Raw genomic sequence first — 20,085 nt, 5'->3', positions numbered from 1 at the left:
TGTTGTCACACTCTCTCTTCCTCTTCTTGATGGCGTTGGCGTTGCCATTCTTGTTCTTGTGCAAAAGTATCTTGGTTTTGACGGTGTCGTTGCTCTTGAGAGTCGTTGTCGTGTGGTTTTCTTGATGGTCTTGGTGCGCGGAACGTCGAAGAGTATTCGATGTCGGAGTACTTGAGCCGGAGATGGTGTCGTCGGAGTGTCGACTTGAGCGGCTCCGTCTTGAGTAGGACGAAGTGGAAGAAGAGCGGTTGAGCAACAAAGCATGCATCTCGTCCATTCTTGCGGTATTCTCTTGTTTGTGGTCGTCAAGCTTGTTGTCAAAGTAGTCTCTTGTACGTTGCTCGGAGAGTCGCAAGTCGGTGGCGAGGTTGTCGATGTGTTCATTCATTGCTTGTTGCTCTTGATGCAAATCTCGTTGTGCGCCAAAGAGGTGGCTCTTTGTGACGTAGGAGGACATGTCGTTGTCTTGCTCGATGAAGAGTGGGTTGGTAGAAGTACTTGGCCTATCCATCATTCCAAGCAAATATGTAAGTTGGAGAAAGAGAAGAACTTATACCAAATGTACCTTGACCGATGTTGAAGATGGATCAATGATCACTCAAATGTGGAACAAGGAAATAGCACGATTGGTACCAATTCTTGTCGGTTCCTCACTCCTACACAAGTAAAAGCTTATAGTGGAGCTCGGTTAGGATGGTGGCATTTGATGCAAGTGTTAGTGAGCTACAATAATGTTGGAAAAGATTCACGAATTTGTAAATGCAACAAGTAGACCAATAGCAAGATATGGTACATGGGTACTCACACACACAGAGATAAATGGGGTCGTGCAACCAACGAATGAGCCAAAACATGGAATCCATGAAAATGATCTTGTTGCACAACACTAGAGAGACGCTAGCACGATTGCACAATAGGCGGATACGAAGACTTGTGCACAACCTACTAAGCAAAATGCAACAACTTCTACCCCAAGTATGCTATATGTATGGTATTCCGATGATATGATCCAATATGATCGAGTATGACAATCTTAATGTAGTATCATGCTATGGTTCTTGCTTATAAGCTCTTTGCTTATCTTTCCCTTTTGCTTAAAATCTTGGTTGGCTCTTTCTCTTTTGATCTCTTTTCTCACGCAAAACTTGATGAACCAAGATAGCAATTGTGTATATGCAATGACAACCTTGTGACACAAGATATGATACCAAGATATGCACCATGATGATATGGTGTGTATGCTGTGGGAAGTATGATCACTAATGTGCACGAGTCACATTGCCGGCAATACTCAAAGGCTAGTCTCGATAGGCAAGATACGCAAAATTGGGCTATGCTGGTTATCAATGTAATGGCAAGGCATAGACAAAGATGTCGTCGAGATTACCGTCCTTGCTTACGGTTGAGGGTGCCACAATTGTCGAAGTGGTCGATGTCAAGTCCTTGGCGAAGATGAGTGGCGGTGATGTTGATGTCGAACCGTTCCGAGTTAGCCGAAACACCCTAGGAAACGACGAACCACAACTCAAATGTGAAAACCAAATGTGTCAAAATTGTGTCGTAGTGTGTAGTGGATGAGCTATGGTGGTTGCGGAAGGCGATGGTGGTATCGGGGTGCATATGCGGAGGTGGAGGTGGCGAGGTGGTAGCGGCTGCACTGAACTTTTTTAGTTTCGTCAGGAAACAGCGGACGTCCGGTCGTCAGACATCCGGTAGCTAGCGGACGTCCGGTGCTTGGGCGATTTCAGGCACAGGATGAACAACTAGGGTTCGTGGTGGAGGTGGCAAAATTGGTCAAATCCAATAGTTTTGTGGATGGGAATGGTGGAGATGATGGGGGAAAGCTAGATCCAATCGTGGCAAAGCAAATCCATGGATCAAATCCAACAAAACTTCAACACAACGGCAAATCACAAAAAAAATTGGGGCTATTTTTGGTGGAGATTTTCGAAATTGGGGAAGAAGACAACAAAATCAAGAAAACAAACAAAGGGTAGGGGCTCCAAATACGTGGTCAACGTGGCTCATGATACCAAGATGATGTAGGGTAGAACCTAACGGCCCGATCTTTCACGATTGGAGGGGATCCTACGAAGAACACGGATAACTCAAGGGGAACATGAGGGAAAACGTGAGAGAAATCACTCAACCAACAAGATTCGGTCACACATATGCTAGATCCCTGAAACACAAGGAGATACACGATCCGAATCCAACAAGGGATGATACATAGGTAACCGGTTCTTTTCCATGAGGAGATCTTGAGGTCTTCCCGTGAGGGGTCTTGAATCCAAGTGGATCTTCTCCGAAGAGATGACGGTCTCTCTCGTGGAGTAGATCCGGATGGATGAGCGAGGCTCTGTCTCACATATGAGCCATCACAACGCTAACCCTAACTAGGAGGAGGAGGTCTATTTATAGTCTTAGTGCAAATGGGGGCGAAGTGAAGGGGTACATGGGCTTCGGGCCTGAAACAGTGCGCAGACAGGTACCAGATGTCCAGTGGCTCGTGGGCTTACGGACGCCCGGGTGTCACCGGACTTCCACTTACTTTGGCTCGGTTGAAGTGGCACCGGATTTCCGGAGATGGCTGGTCGTCCGGTCGCCAGTCGTCCGGTTTCTTCGGACATCCGTTGTTTTGGCTCGGGTGTGGTGGCACCGGTCGTCCGGTCCTGGCCAGACGTCTGCTCGTTGTAGCTTGCGTTGGCTGGTGTAAGTGCATCTAGTGCCACCCCTAGTTGGTTTTGGAGTATTGATGACAAACTTGGTTAAGGGACTAATGTGTTTGTGAGAATTGCAGGATAACACATGCATTAGTCCCTCATTGATTCAGTTTACCTACCGGAGATGACCCCTAAAAATTTGTGAAGACATTGAAGACAATGGTGGTCTGTGAAGAGATTCACATTGAAGACTATGACATCAGAAGACATCGCATGAAGACTATGGATTGCGAAGGCATAGTTGTTTCGTAGTTTCCTTTTCTTCTTTGTTGAGTCATAGGAACCACAGTACTGTTAAGTGGGGTCCAAGTGAACAAAGTCAGAGTGAATAAAGTGATGCTCAACCAAATCCTATGTCTTCAAACGAAGACAATGAGAGCAAATCTTAGCCAGAGCTGGATAAGTCAGCTTTACTTGTAGCCCAAGTCAAGCTGCCGCGTGTGTTTGAAATCTGACCGTTGGACATGTGTCAGTTCCTTAGTGGCCCAGGGTCATTTCGGACAAATCAGGTCGGGTTGCCTCTTGGCTATAAATAGCCCACCCCCTACACCATAAATTGGTGGCTGCTCAGAGTTAGTGCACGGCTTTTGTCATTTGAGAGCAACCCACCTCCGAAGCTTTTGAGAGAGAAATCCTTGCAAGGACAAAGCCTAAACACCCAAAGCCAAAGAGTGTTAGGCATCACTGAAATCTCTCTGTCTGGGTGATCCGAAGACTTGTTACACTTGAGGACTATGAATCCTCCTGCCGGTTAGGTGTCGCGTTCTGAGCATCCAAGAGTCATTGTGGATCGCCAGTGAACGAAGTCTGTGAAGGTTTGGAAGTCTCCCTTGAAGACTTACCAGAGTGATTGGGCGAGGACTGTGTGTCCTTAGCTCAAGGGGAATAAGGTGAAGACGCAGTCTTCTGAGTTGAATCTCAGCCTCCCTAACCAGACGTACTGTTGTCACTACAACTAGAACTGGTCCAACAAATCCTTGTCCTCACCAAGCAACTGGTTCTATCCTTTACCTCTCTTTACTTACTGTTTTTCTTCATGAAGTCATTTCCTACTTGCATGATCTGATTAACTTCATTGTGTGAAGACTGTTGTTGTTTGGCTTCATACTATCTTCCATCCTGATCCATTCTACCTAGCTGCTGATAGTCTTCGTGCTTTCACTTCATTGCTTACTTGACTATGGCTTGTCTAGTGTAGTCTACCTTCCGCTGCATATCAATAGGTTCATTTCTACTGTTTGTCTTCAAAGCCCCGTGTTTTGAAGACTTTCTAAAAATCACCTATTCACCCCCTCTAGTCGATAACTAGCACTTTCAATTGGTATCATAGCAAGGTGCTCCCTTATTCTGTGTGATTCGGTTTAACCACTTGGAGTTTTAGCTATGTCGATTGCAGGGATAATCAAATTCTCTGCTGCGTGCCCTGTCTTCGATGACACTGATTACCCCTACTGGCGCAGGCAGGCGCCGGATGTCCGGGCTGCGGGCCGGATGTCCGGCTGTTCGCGAGACGCCAGATGTCTGGGGCATTGGCTGGATGTCCGGCCTGGCGGTGACCAAATCTGTTCTTCTCTGGATAGGTGTTGCCGGATTTCTGGGTTTGGTCATCGTATGTCTGGGCGATGCTGAGGCGCTGGATGTCTGGGCTATCATCGGATGTCCGGCTGGTGAAGCTCTTGGCCTTCTGTTGGTGCAGATCCTGGGCGGCTGCACAGGCGCCGGATGTCCGGCCGTTGTAGCATCAGTAGCTCCATCTTCTTCCGTCGTCGCTTACAGGCTTCCCTCGCGGATGGTGTGGTTGTACCTTGGTGCATGCACTCCTCCTCGTCGTCCGTAGTGTACCGACAATACCTATGCATGCACACGAGTGGAGTGTCAAGTAGTATACCATCCTCGAAGGGGTCAAGTGAGCGCGTGTAAAGGAGATGATTCACCTTTGGGTATGTGAAGTAGATGTCGCACGTGTCACTCGCCAAACGGACTCTTGACATGGTGATGTCCATAGGATGCTCCGCATCATCTCCCCTCCCTTGGGAAAGATCCGACCTCGGATAGAAAACCAAATCACCATGGGGAAGAGATGGCTTCACCGTGTAGAAGTGGACGTTCACCAAGTAGTTGTCATCTTGAAGCTTGAAATGGGCACTCTCCAATGTCGCACCGTCTTGTGATTCCTTCAAAAGGAGTAAGGACAAGAAATACTTGGAAAAACAAATGTGGTTAGCGTTAGTGCAAAACCAAGCATTCAAGAGGTGAGTCACCAAACAAGTGTCATCATCATGCAAAGCATATGGTGTGACAAAGGATTGTGACATGGCATGTAAGCATATCAATCGAGCACAATCAAAGATATCATGGGGACAAGCATGTAAATGTGAGGTAGTGATGCAAATATATGCAAACATGTAAGCATATCAAGCATGGGCAAAGCGCTCAATGAAAGGTCTATGGTAGGCATAAGAAGCATTCACAACACCAAATAAAATGAAGTGTCTAAACACATGGGTCAAGTGCAAGACAATCCAAGCATAATGTGCATGCGGTGTAGTGAATATTGTTTGGCACTCAACACAATGGATAGAGCAATTGTTCATCATGTGTGAGGCAATCAAGGCAAGCATGTAGCAATCAACGGGACATGGCATATGTGAGGTGATGACATTGTTGCAACCAAACATATGATAGGAGCAAGTAATCCAAGAATTGGATGCAACACACAAGGCATATATATCATGATGCATGTAATGGTGAAAATGACAAGTCGAAGCAAGATCTCTAACATGTGTGCAATCAAGTGGTCCAAGATGAACAATAAGTCTCATGGTGCAAGCAACACAAGTAGTATGATCTGTCATATCCACGCTCAAGAAAGATGTCACCTTGTAGGTGTGTCCTTGTGCGTCCTTCACAATGCCGAATTACAAGCAAGTGCGTTGTAGAATCGTCGTGGTAGAAGGTGGTTCGCTCTCAAGAGCTCGGATGCTCAAGTCATGTGAAGTGGAAGTTGACACGAAGTCCAAGTATCCTACACATGCACACAACAAAAGAAAGAACGTATGTGCATGGTAGATAAACACATCATCCATCATGATGGTTCTCTTCTCTTGCACATAACCATTAGAAGCACAAGTGCATGAATAATATGGTGCAACAACGGCAATATTCATGGCACTAGGTATATGGTGCAAAGAGGTAAGACAAGCATGCTTCACAAGAGAAATGTCAAAATCTCCAAATATACGTGAGAATTCTATGGGGAAATCTCATCATCAAGACTAAAAAGGCATTGTTGCACTCAATACATGTCAAATCATCTAGCATGAGGGAGGCAACATATGGAGAGATATGACAAGAAGCAATAACAATCATGTGCAAAGCCTGTAGATGGTTTTCATCAACCGCATGAAGTGAGCAAGTATGAATCATTGGTGATGCAACATAAGCAAGCATAGTAATCAAGTCGTGCAAGCTAGTAGTGCGAAGATGCAACATACTAGAGGAAATCATGGCAATCATGTCATGTGAGCAAATAATAGGAATAGACAATGCACATGACATATTGCAAGCACGAGCACAAAGCAAGATCATAGTATCATCATAGGCATGGGGCACAAAGCAAACATGGCAATAACAAGCAATATCTCCACCAAGCTTGCAAATACACATACAAGTACTAGAATCAATCATCATGTGTAATGCAAAGCAAGGGTCACAAATGCATGGCAAAGGCGTAGGAGTGAGCATATCATGCAAAGTGAACATGGCAAGATGGGCATATAATATATAACGGACAATAACCCATAGCCAAGTGAGAGCCAAGTAGAAGAAATGCGCGAAGTCTTTGCGCGAAGAGAGCGGTGGGAAAGACAATCCATGGAATCCCAAGTCATCATTGCTCCCTAGAGCTCGTTTTGTCAACTCGTGGGATTGCGATGTTGACAAGAATTCGTGGGTACCTACACAAAAGAGACCCAAACAAAAGAGATTGTGTGTGTGGTAAATGTACACATCATCCATCATGATGTGTATGTGCACGTGAGAGTTAGCACAAGATAAGCATCGCTCAAAGAAATTTGATGCATGGTATGAGAACATGTCATCCATCATGAAAGAATAGTTATTGTGTATAACACGATGGGGACACAAATTGAGAATGCAATTATATGGCACATCAATAGCATGTTTATTTATGGGAAGCATATGGTGCACACAAGTATTGGGATCATGCAATGAATGGGATGAATCAAAATATCCTAAAATGTATGAGGAAACTATGGGGGTCTCCTCATGAGCAATATTGGAAAGATCACATGGAGAAAATGGACAACATCCAAAACAATGCATATCCGAAGCTAGGTGTTCATGGCATGGCATATGAGATAAATGATGCAAAGGGAGCATATCAATATCATCACAAGAAAAACAAATGCCAATAACCATGGGCTTGTCATCTATGCCATATGTGCAAATTGGGTTTATTTTAATAGCATATGCATAGTCACTATCAAGAGATTGCAAATATGACATATGATTGATCTCATGCATAGCATATGACAAGTCAAGCGGATTGGAAAAAATGATGTGACCGAGATAATTAGCACAAGAAATCCTATGTAACATGGCATCACAACTAATAGACTCCACATGGCAATCATCATACTCATCATAAATGGGTAAATCATCGCATGGGGAATTCACACTAGCATGAAGCATGGAAATAGGTTGATCAACATCATGCAAGCAATCAATGTCATGATAATCCACTAGTGGGACAAGAGCATCACCTTCACCTATGTTATCTTTTTCATTCCACTCATGTGGTGTAGGTGAGGTGGGTAAGGACAAATGCTGGTCAAGATCATCATTGTGATGGAGCCATGTGGGGGGGGGGTGCATCATATTCCACCATGGCCATCGTCTTGTCCAAAGGTAGGACGTAGTCGTCGTGAATTGGCGCGTCATCATATATTGGACATAGCACCAAATGAGAAGACACAATAGAGGTAGAGGTCAAGTCGTTAGTGTTGGAAGTGGCCTCACATGACCTATCAACTATCTCACTCTCTCTATGTGGTGGTTCACTCACTTCCTCAAAATAGGTGCGCTCAAACTCACATATGGTGGAGTCACTCATCTCACTCAAGAGGTGGGGTTGTGGCTCTCCTCACATAGGAATTGTGGAAACACATCATATATGGGGCTAGTGGTGAAGTCACTCTCACTCTCAATATGGTGGCAAAAGTCACTTAAGTCATCATACGTCGCCGTGGTTAAAGGGAAAATCCCATGCTCAACCATCTCGTCGTCGTCGCCGTGGATGAAGGCCGAAGATGGCACATCATCACTCTCGCCTCCAAAAATGGAAGAATCATCCTTGCTCGCCACCTCGCCACTTGCCTCCAAAGCTTGGTCCTTGAGGGTCTCCGTAGTCGTACTTGTCGACGCACCATCTTGAAAAAGAGTTAAAGTAGACTCGGCATCATTAATGCCACAAAGAGGGATGGCGGTGAAGTCAAACTTGGGAGCATCGTCTTGGAGCTTGTCGGGCTTGGACATCTTGGTGGTACTATCCTCATGCTCTCCTTCTTGGAGCTTGGTCTTCGAGAAGTGTGCTTGGGGTCGAGAAGCCTTGGCCTTCATGAGTTCTTGTTCCGCCTTGAGAGCACCAATGTAGTTGTCGTCGAGGGACTTCTAGTTCTCGAGGAAGATCGTCTTGGAGATGTCGTTGTGTAATCCCATCATGAAGTGGAACTTCATCGAAATGGGTTCGTCCACTCCGTCTTGTAGCAAGGCAATCTTCATCTCCTTGAAGTACTCGTCGACGGACTTGGATCCTTGGATGGTGTTCTCCAATTGGCGTTGAAGTTGTTCCGTGTAGGTTGGGGGCACAAACTCTCACCGCAAAGCTCTCTTCGTCTTGGGCCAACTCATGTTGTAGCTCTCCGAAGGTGTGTGAAGCCACCATGTGGACACGTAGTCGTGGAAGTTCGTTGTGGCACACTTCACTTGATCTTCGGGAGGAACTTGATGTAGCTGGAGGTAGTCGTCCATTAGGCGTTCCCACTCGAGATACTCCTCGGGTTCTTGAGTCCCATAGAAAGGAATCTTGTGGTCGGTGTCGAGGTCGTAGTAGCTCGTGGAAGTCGCAGACTTGAGCTTGGGGAGCTTCTCTTGATGTGCTTGTGGGCAAAGATGCCGTATGTCCGTAGACGAAGATGCCTTGAAGTCGCTTGGCGAAGATGCCAAGGGCGATGGTGAAGTCGTTGAGCGGTTGTTGGTGTTGAGCTCTTGACCTTCATGTTCATGGTGGTGATGGTGTCGATGCCGATGTGACCTTACCGGAGATGGTAGCTCGGAGGCATGTGCTCTTGAGCGTCTTCTCGAAGATGAGGAAGATCGCTTGTACGACATGATGAGGGCTTTGATCTCCTCCATTTGAGCTTGCATCTTGGCGTCGTTGGAGTTGTTCGTGGCATCGAACTCGTCGTTGTTGTTGTAGACCGAAGATGAAATGCCCTGCCTATCCATCACAATACTCGAGCAAATATGAGTGGAGAAAGGAGAAGAACTATACCAAATGTACCTTGACCGATGTTGAAGATGGATCAATGATCACTCAATGATGTAACAAGGAAATAGCACAATTGGTACCAATTCTTGTCGGTTTCTCACACCTACACAAATAAGGCTTATGGTGGAGCTCGGTGAGGATAGTGGCACAAAAAATGTTAGTAACAGTCAATAATGTTGAAAGAGATTCACAAATTCACAAGTGAAACAAGTAGACCAATAGCAATATGTGGCACACGGAAACGCACACACGGATAGAGAAAATGGGGTCATGCAACCAAGGATGAGCACAAAATGTTGAATCCACGGAAAATGCTCGTGTTGCACAACTCAAGGGAGACGCTAGCATGATTGCTTTATAGGCGGATACGACACTTGTGCACAACCTATAGGATGCAAAAATGGATAACTTTCTATCCAAAGTATGCTATATATGTATGATGTTCCGGTGGTATGATCCAAGATGATCAGATATGACAATCTTATATGCAATGTGGTATGATGCTATGGAACTTTCTTACAAGCTTCTTTGCTCTTTCTCTTTTGCTTAAAAGCTTATTCTTTCTTTTTTTCTTTGTATGACCACTTTTGCACAATGCACAAACCAAGATAGCTATTGTGTATATGTGGGAACAAACTTGAGGCACACGAGATGCTATGATACCAATATGATATTGTATGGCATGCAATGTATGGTGTAGATCACTAATGTGCACAAGTAACATTGCCGGCAATACTCAAATGGCTAGTCTCGATAGGCAAGTGACGCAAAATGGGCTAGGGGTTATCAATGCAATGGCAAGGGAATGTACAATGGAGGGATGCCACGATACCAAGATGATATGGAGGTTACCGTCCGTGTCGATGATGACTGGCGGTGATCTTGATGGAGATACCAAGATGATGGAGACTCGTCCCTAAGTAGCCGAAACACCTTAGGAAACGGAAAAACAGCGAACTCAAAATCTCAAATGTCAAATGGTGGTAGCGGGATGCGATGGTGGTTACGGAAGCTCAATGGGATTGCGGAAATGCAATGATGGGTTTTGCGAGTAGGCAATGCGGAAGTGGAGGGTAAGGTGGTGTACTATACACGGTGTCGGAGTTGAAAGCACGGTCCCTAAGTAGCCTAAACACCTTAGGAGACACAACTCACAACACTAACAAAATTGGGTTAAGTTGGGATGGTGGAAGTGTATGGTGGTCAAGCCTATGCGGAAGTTATGGTGGTGGTGGTGGTTGATGAGGAAGAAACCATCCCTAAGTAGCCTAGACACCCTAGGAGACTCAAATCACTCCTCAAGCAACCACTAATGCGATGGGGAACAAAATTGGTTAGGTTGCGTAAGTCGGTGGTGGTTATGCGGAGGTTGTGGTGGAAGCCCTAGGCAAAGATTCCAAAGTTCCAAAAATTTGATGGAGTCAAATGGTGATGGTAGTATTTTTGCGGGAAGGGGGATCTCAAGAGCTTTTCAACGAGCTAAAGAACGTCAAAAACAGACTCCGAATGAATTATTATGGACAAAACGGTGAAACGGGGAAGGCTGAAATCCCAGGGGCCGGATGTCCGGGGTGGAGCCCGGATTTCCGGGGCTGTCTGTCTAGAACCGAGCAGATTTAGTGCTCTAGGAGCCGGATGTCCGGCCGGGGACCCGAATGTCCGGCCCGATGGCCCGGATGTCCGGCCCGACGAATCCAGATCTAGTTTAGAGCGGAAATTTTCGAATTGGGGGCGGAAATTGATGATTCCAAGGGCAAAATTTGATGGATTTTGTGGATGGAAGGTGGGAAAAATTGGAGATATGCTAGATCCACTCGAAACCAAACAAATCCATGGATCAAAATCAACAAAACTTCGTCAAACCAACAAATCACAAAAAAAAATTGGGGCTATTTTTGGTGGAGATTTTCAAAATTGGGGAAGAACACAACAAAATTAGGCTAGAAAACTATGAGGGAGGCTCTGAAATCGTGATCAACGTGGCTCATGATACCAAGATGATGTAGGGTGGAACCCTAGATGGCCGATCTTTCATGAAAGGAGAGGATCCCGTGATGAACACGAAGAACACGAGGGGAAAACAATAGGGGAAATCACAAGGGAGCACAAAGAGGAACACTCAAACCAACAAGTATGATCACACATGTGCTAGATCCTCGAAACACAAAGAGATACAAGATCCAGAGTCAACAACGGATGATACATAGGTAGCTGGTCTTCTCCGTGAGGAGGTCTTGATGTTCTTCTCCAAAAGGAGGTCTTGAATCCAAAGTGGATCTTCTCCGTAGAGGGGACGCGCTCTCTCTCGTGGAGTAGATCCTATATGGATGAGCGAAGCTCTATCTCTCAAATGGGCTATCACAACGCTGATCCTAACTAGGAGGAGGGGGAGTAGTATATATAGTCTAAGCCACCAAGGGGTAAGTGGGAAAGAGGGATACATGGGCCTTTGGCCCAACTCTGCGTGCAGGCAGGCGCCGGATGTCCGGGCTGGGGGCCGGATATCCGGCTGTTCATGAGACGCCAGATGTCCGGGGCATTGGCCGGATGTCCGGCCTGGCGGTGACCGAATCTGTTCTTCTCTGGATAGGCGTCGCCGGATTTCCGGGGTTGGTTGCCAGATGTCCGGGCGTTGCTGAGGTGCCGGATGTCCGGCCGCTAAAGCTATTGGCCTTCTGTTGGTGCAGATCCTGGGCCGCTGCACAGGCGCCGGATGTCCGGCCGCTGTAGCATCAGCAGCTCCGTCTTCTTCCGTCGTCGCTTCCAGGCTTCCCTCGCGGATGGTGTAGTTGTACCTTGGTGCATGCACTCCTCCTCGTCGTCCGTAGTGTTCCGACAATACCTATGCATGCACACGAGTGGAGTGTCAAGTAGTATACCATCCTCGAAGGGGTCAAGTGAGCACGTGTAAAGGAGATGATTCACCTTTGGGTATGTGAAGTAGATGTCGCACGTGTCACTCGCCAAACAGACTCTTGACATGGTGATGTCCATAGGATGCTCCGCATCACCACATCAGGCACATGTCACTTTCTTGGATGATCTCTTGTCTGTTGGTCTTCAAAGAAGCAGAACTATGTGTCTCTCTCCACTTCTGAATCTGAATACATTGCTGATGGATCTTGCTGCGCTCAGCTTCTATGGATGAAGCAGACTCTCAAGGACTATGGTATCCATCTGAAGCAAGTACCACTTTACTGCGACAATGAAAGCACCATCAAGATTGCCAACAACCCAGTTCAGCACTCAAAGACAAAGCACATTGAAATTCATCATCACTTTCTCAGAGATCATGTCATGAAGGAAGATATTGATATCATTCACGTCAGCACTGAAGAGCAATTGGCAGATATCTTCACAAAGCCCATGGATGAGAAAAGGTTTTGCAAGTTGCGGTGTGAGTTAAATATCTTAGAATCCTCGAATGTCCTGTGATTGGACACACATCCTAACGCTTATGCATGTGATGACTTAGATGCGCAACACACGAAGTAATGTATATCTTCAATCAATGAAGACATACACTCTGAGTGTGAATACATTAATGCAGAATATGACTTCAGAGTGCCACGATAATTGTGCACCGTGTCTAGGTCTAATACTTCCTATATGTGGGTAACGCCACCACCAAATTCTGGTTTAAAGTGTTTCGTTTGACGTCACATTTGCAAAGTCATCGCATTTGTTTTGTCTTCAACATTGATTTGACTTCATGTTTATCTTCTCAATGTTGATTTGGTCTTATATATACATACTAGCACAAATGCCCGTGCGTTGCAATGGGAGACATTTTTACATGTCTCATGCCTCGGTCAGTCTCCTCGTCTCATCATCTCAGTATGCACTCCTTGTCCTCGTCTTCATCTCCTCGTCTCAGTCTGTACTCCATATTATTTTGTGTTAATTAGAGAGTTTTGTTTCCATATTTCTCTGACTGATTTATGTCCATATTCCTAACACCTATTCCGTATTTTGTCTCAATTCCTTTCCTTCCCTTTATTATTGTCCCTCAATTCCTTTCCTTCCTCTTTCCTTGCACATAGGGAATTAGCAAGATCCAAACCATTCCTCATAGCTATCACTTCTAAGGTGATCACGTCTGCTGCAAATGGAATGAATTTACACCGAGCCGCCAGAAAATTAGCTCTATAATCCCTGAGTATGGCCGTCGTAACTCGACTCTTTTGTCTGTGAAAAATATTGCATCAACATTTGGTTTAGTGATACTCAGGTTTGGCTTATACCACCTGGCTTCATGTATACTTGGTGAACGGGGTGATGAATTCTGATGATTGCTTGCAATTGACAAGACCAAAATTGACCATCTCCATGCTGCCAGAACTGCTTCGTTGTGCATAATTTTCTGTGGATCCGCCACAAGTACCAACCCCCGGTTTCTATCTCTTGTTTGAAATTCAAAGTTGGATGTATAGCTAGGTGTCCCTATGGAAGAGCTAAGATGTGTTCGAATATAACAGAACCCGATCTATCCCAAGGCGGGTCCACATGACTCACGCATTTGTGCACATGAATAGTAGATGTCAGATGTCCTCCACCCATTGATGACAAATAGGGCAGGATCCGTATGACCCGACATGCCTATTGATTAAGATAGCTTAGAGAGGAATAGTTTCTCGCAAAACTCTCAATCCAAAAATCTATACCTTACGTGGAATCTGAAGTTTGCAAAAAGTATTCCAGACAGTCAAAGGGGTAGAGGCACGAGGTCACTCTTTCATGTTTACATGCACCAGGAAAGTATGTATCTAGTAAATATGGTAAGTACTTTGGATTGAACAAATTTCGATTCTATTTGTGTGCCATGCTATCAAGTCTTCAAAGCATGCCAAGAATGAATCTGAATTTGCATAACCCTATGAATTCGTGCACATGCAGGCGTGGTAGTCTTATGCATGCAGGCACTCAGGCGTTTAGTTAGTCTAATAAGTAGAGGTCACGGGATCCTCTCAGGAGTTTCATAGTGATGGGCTCCTTCGCAGCCTCGGTGCTGGCTCGTTCTCAGAGCTTAAATGGAGAGTTTTCTTTCCTTATTTCCTCATTTCCTTCCATTTTCCTTGCACATCTTTCTTATTCTTTGTCTTATTTTCTTTCCTTTCGTATTCCTCTCGTTATATATAGGTTTATGTGTTCCTTCTTTATTCCCCTCATTTTTTTCTTTCCTCTTTGCATATTAGTAATTCTTTAATACGGCTCCTTGATACAAGGAATCTCAAAAACATATATAAATTAGAAGAATTTTACGCAAGGGGCCGAGGTGGGATTTTGTATAATGTCAGAGTTGTGCAGTGTTGATGGGCCGACCCATAGTCTGAGATTTTCTATAAGTGGGCGAGATGGGACTTCAGATAAACCAACCTTTTTTGTACCACAAGTTAGCCCAGCCAGGTTGGCTGTGGTCCGTAGGAACTTAACTTAAGGTTGTGTGTTCAAATCCCAGCAGCCACAAGGAATGACTCTATTAAATCTCAGCGGTAAATATTTATTGGTTATCATAAAAACAACGGTTATAAATAGATGACGTATGGAGAACTATGAAAGCCTTTGTCCTTTATTATTAGGTAAAGATACTTGTGTTCTGTCCTCTACAGCATTCACTTATAGCTATGTCTTCTTGTTTGAATCTTTTCATCTAAGTGAGTGTGCTCGGACCCTAACCCCTTCTATGCTTCTATCTCAAATTCTATCTATCCAAATCATATGCATTCTGTTGAAACTGTCGAAAGTCTTCTCTGCGTCCTTGTTAGCAGAAGATACAGAGACAAAAGTTGAATCTGTTTTAATGCTATATCCTTATTGCCTGAAACCTGGAGAAGCCGGAATGACCACCCAACAATCCAGGCGTGCGTGGGAACAGGGAACAACTTCCAATGTGTTGCATGCATGCCACGTGTCCTTCAGATGTGAACCGCCAGGGGCACCTGCGTAATTAGGTTGTGTTGTCCCTTTCGTTATAAATACACAACTCACCACGGTCATTATCTCTTCTTCCACCTCGCCACCTCGTACAAACCCTAGCACATCCGCTAGCTTGCGGCGACGCCGGAGACAAAGCGCTTAGCTGCCGCGACTTCTTCGACGCCGTCCTCACGCCGGCCGCGGACCTCATCCTCTCCGCCGCCGCCGTAGGTGTCTTCCGCCGCCAAGTTAGGGCGCAGGAGATTGAACTGCTCGGCCTCCCTCTCAACTTCGTCTAGCAGTTCTTCGTGTGGTAATTAAATCTTACTTTTACTACCCTTTTTGATCCGTCAAATCCATCCACTTCAACCAAAAGTAGTTTCTTCACTTTCATATTTGGATCTGTCCATGTCTGCATCTCATATCATGCCAAGTATATTCACTTATGCTTCACAACTAGTTAGATTCCTCACTTGTACTTATTCATGGATTCGTACAAATCTGGAACCGACTCTCTTCAAATAAGTGAATATCTTCGCACTATGAGGTCAATGTCTTCGAACTGATTTATCTTCAAAATCTTCTGAGAATGCATATGACCTCTTCCCCTTCCCTCGCACCTCTAATGTTGTCACAGGTACATGTCCGTGGGAGAATCCCTTTGTTCTCACAGTCTGCATTCGTTTGCAGAATTCTTACAGCGACACATCAATTCTCCTGAAGCCAGTTCCTGTCTGACCAGCAAACGGAAGCCATTCACAGTCTTGAAGCCTTTCAGCTTGAATACTATGGCCACTGAGAAATCAGCTAGAAAGGGTGGCAGGCAGCGCCGTGGGGATACAGCCAAGGACCTGCCACCAGATCTCTTTGAAATGTACAAGACAGATCCTGAGGAAACCTATGGAGAACGCAAGAACTGAATCCAATGGATTCAAAGATATTGGGCAAAGGAATGGTACAGATACAGATTTGTAACTGCTGAATATGCTGAAAAGAACGCCATCAAGGGCCCCTGGGGAGATATTGTATACAGAGGTCTTCAGCCCAAGTCCAATCCCGAAGCCATTGCTCAAGGTTTCTATCCGTGCATGCTCCGAGGGCCACAGCCCGGAAATGTTGACCCATCATCTTTGTTGTGGTGTCGTGAAGACAACCTCTTCAAGCGCAATTTCCAGTTTGCAAAGGAGTCTGCTACAAAGAACAAGAAGGACCTGGGACTCGATTTCAACCCTGGTCCGTCTGCTCCAAGGGCTGATGGCACACGTGATGCCAATCCCAATGAAATCGGCCCCTTCTACAACCTCGAAGGCCTCATCACTCATATTGTTGTACGGGGGCCTACGGTGGATCACACAGCTGACGACGTAGATTCTGATGAAGCGCCGGCTCCACCTAAGTCACAGAAGCCAAAGAAGTCAAAAGCTTCAAAGCCCTCTGCTGCACCAAAAGCTTCACGCATGAAGCCATTGGCCACTACACCTCCTGAACCTAGTGTGCAATCTGAAGATATTTCTCGTGTCTCCGAGAAGATGGAGAAGCCCAAGAAGAAGAAGCCCATGAAGATTTCTGGGCTCGAACTTACTCCTGCAGCCATTCTGAGGAACGAAGATGAGACCATTGATATGTCCAGTGATGAAGATGTTGGTGATGATGCCCTTGAGCTTCTGATAAAGAGTAAGCAAGAGGCGGAGATCTTCATGAAAGCACAAGTGCTCCCTAGGTGGTTTTGATAATTGATGACAACATATCTCTTGTTGGACTAACATTTCTATCTAGCATGTTTCAGATAAGTTCAACAATGGAGTGGCATGGACTAAAGGTTGTGGGAACTCCTTCAAGATGCTAAGGACAAAGGATTGGCTAAACCTTCAAGCTCAAGACTCTTCATTTTACATTTTAGTGATCCAAGATCACATTGAATCCATAGGAAAAGCCAATACTATCAAGGAGGGATGAGGTGTTGCTTAATGAGCCTCTTGCTTCATGTGCTTAATGATATGCTCCAAAATCCTTAGCTACTTTCCCACTTCCACATATGACCTAAACACAAAGCCAAACTCGGACCTACCGATTATTCCTATCCGGCGCCACCGAGTTTCACCTGTCATAGCCACTGCCAGAAACCCTAATCAGCTCGGTCTTACCGAGATGGGCTTGCAAACTCTCTGTTACCTATTGCAATATTTTCGGTCCCACCGAGATATGCAATCGGCCCCACCGAGTTTGCTTGGCCAACTCTCTGTTTCACTTATTACCCAAATCGGTCCCACCAAGTTTGAGTAATCGGTCAAATCGAGTTTTGGATTTACCCTAACCCTAGCACATCGGTCCCACCGAGTTGATCCAGTCGGTCCCACCGAAAATCTCTAACGGTCACTAGGTTTCCTATTTCGGTCTGACCGAGTTTGTTGATTCGGTCCCACCGAGATTGGTAAATCGTGTGTAACGGTTGGACTTTGTGTGGAGGCTATATATACCCCTCCACCTCCTCTTCATTCGTAGAGAGAGCCATCATACTAAGCCTACACTTCCAGCATCCTATTTCTGAGAGAGAACTACCTACTCATGTGTTGAGGCCAAGATATTCCATTCCTACCATATGAATCTTGATCTCTAGCTTTCCCCAAGTTGCTTTCCACTCAAGCCTTCTTTCCACCAGATCCAAATCCTATGAGAGAGAGTTGAGTGTTGGGGAGACTATCATTTGAAGCACAAGAGCAAGGAGTTCATTACCTACACACCATTTGTTACTTCTTGGAGAGTGGTGTCTCCTAGATTGGCTAGGTGTTACTTGGGAGCCTCCGACAAGATTGTGGAGTTGAACCAAGGAGTTTGTAAGGGCAAGGAGATCGCCTACTTCGTGAAGATCTACCGCTAGTGAGGCAAGTCCTTCGTGGGCGATGGCCATTGTGGGATAGACAAGGTTGCTTCTTCGTGGACCCTTCGTGGGTGGTTGCTTCTTCGTGGACCCTTCGTGGGTGGAGCCCTCCGTGGACTCGCGCAACCATTACCCTTCGTGGGTGGAGCCCTCCGTGGACTCGCGCAACCGTTACCCTTCGTGGGTTGAAGTCTCCATCAACGTGGATGTAGGATAGCACCACCTATCCGAACCACGGGAAAAACATCCGTGTCTCTAATTGCGTTTGAATTCTCCAAACCCTTCCCCTTACATTCTTGCAAGCTGCATGCTTTACATTCCACTGCTCATATACTCTTTGCATGCTTGCTTGATATGTATTGTGTATGTTGAAATTGTGCCTAAAACTCCACTCAAACCAAAAAGGCCTAAAAATTGCAACTTTAGCACTAAGTGTCTAATCACCCCCCCTCTAGCACATCTACTTCTAGATCCTACACTTCAACGATCTGCCCCTCTTTTATGTGGATATCCTGAACAACTTCATTGATGAATGGTTCAACGACCAGAGCATAAGCATTGATGATCTTCAACTGCCAGTGGACATTAGCGTCACCTTCCATGGAGCCATTGCTAATGAGTTGGCCTTGGCTCATAATATTGTCGAGCTGAAGAACAAAATTGATTTTGAGAAGGCACAGTTCAAGAAGCACATGGCAAAGCTCAGCTTGGCTGATGTTCAAAGCTTCCAGCAGAAACGCAAGGCTCTGGGACGTCCCGGTATTGACCCAGAATGGCTGCCAAACAGAAGAAGTCTGCTGCGACCCGAACTGAAACTCTAAGGCAGGAAGAACCTCATATTCTCTTCCCTGCTAGTATGACAGGCACGAAGCCCAAGGCCCCCTCGGCAGCATCAGAACTAAAGAAGACTAGGGCAGCTGAAGCCGAAGCCAATAAGTGCAAGCACAAGCATGATTCTGATGATGCTCCATCACATAAGAAACTGAAAAAGGCTTCAAAGAAAGAGCGCGCTGCGGCCTCTGAGCCACTTGTTGTTGAGCCCATCTCAGTTGCACGTCCTGCCTCCTCCAACCAAGAGCGTCAACTTGTAGTTCACGAGCCTGCTACCATAGAGGCTCTTGAAGACGCAGAAGTACCAGCTGTTGACCCCATCACAGCTGAAGACATTGATCATGAAGACAATGTAGAAGATGATGAAGTCCTTCCTCAGATCGAGCACCAACCGGTATCATCGCCTGTTCTCACAAACAGCGAACTCATCAGCATTGGTCATCCTTTGATGCCAATTGCTCAGGATGCTTCGTGGGCTGATCGCCCTCAACAAGAGACCCCAAGTAATGAAGACACACCCAGTACTCCACCACCTCAAGTCACCACTCCGGTACTTGATGACGACTACATGGTCCAGACCACTCCATCACCACAGGCATCACCCACATTCCGCAGGCTTCGCAAAAGCCCTAGGCCATAGGTCAACATGTCGAGCATTCCAGAGGGGGAAGTGCAACAAAGCTCAATAGCACACCAAGTATTTCTTGAAGCCACTCCTACTGTGAATGTCTCTGAGTCTGAAGCAAAAGCTGCTGAAGACATTCTGGCTGCATCAGCCGAAGAAGAAAGAGTTCACACACCCCGATCACTCAAGAAGTTGTTCTCGAGGAGAATGTGTCAGCGCCCGACCCTCCTGTTACTGAAGAGGAGGTTGAAAACATTGAGGCGGCCACAACCAACACTGCTAAAGCCAATGATGTTGTCGTGGCTGAAAATATTGTGGCGCCTGAAGCTAATGTTGCACCTGAAGCTAGTGTGCAACCTGAAGCCATGGTCAATGCCGAAGCTGCAGTTCCACCCCCAAGGCCTCACACTATTGACCAGGAATTTGATCGCGGCCAACTTGTCACTATCAGATGGCCTGTTCTGGTTCCTCCCACTGCTCCCGGACCACAATATGAATACCATGTGGAGCAGAGGCCTCAGGTCCAGAAGCCAAAGCCTAG

This window comes from Triticum urartu, chromosome 6 (assembly GCF_003073215.2).
Source record: "Triticum urartu cultivar G1812 chromosome 6, Tu2.1, whole genome shotgun sequence".
NCBI classification, from domain to species: domain Eukaryota; kingdom Viridiplantae; phylum Streptophyta; class Magnoliopsida; order Poales; family Poaceae; genus Triticum; species Triticum urartu.
Note: the sequence above shows the minus strand (reverse complement) of the source record.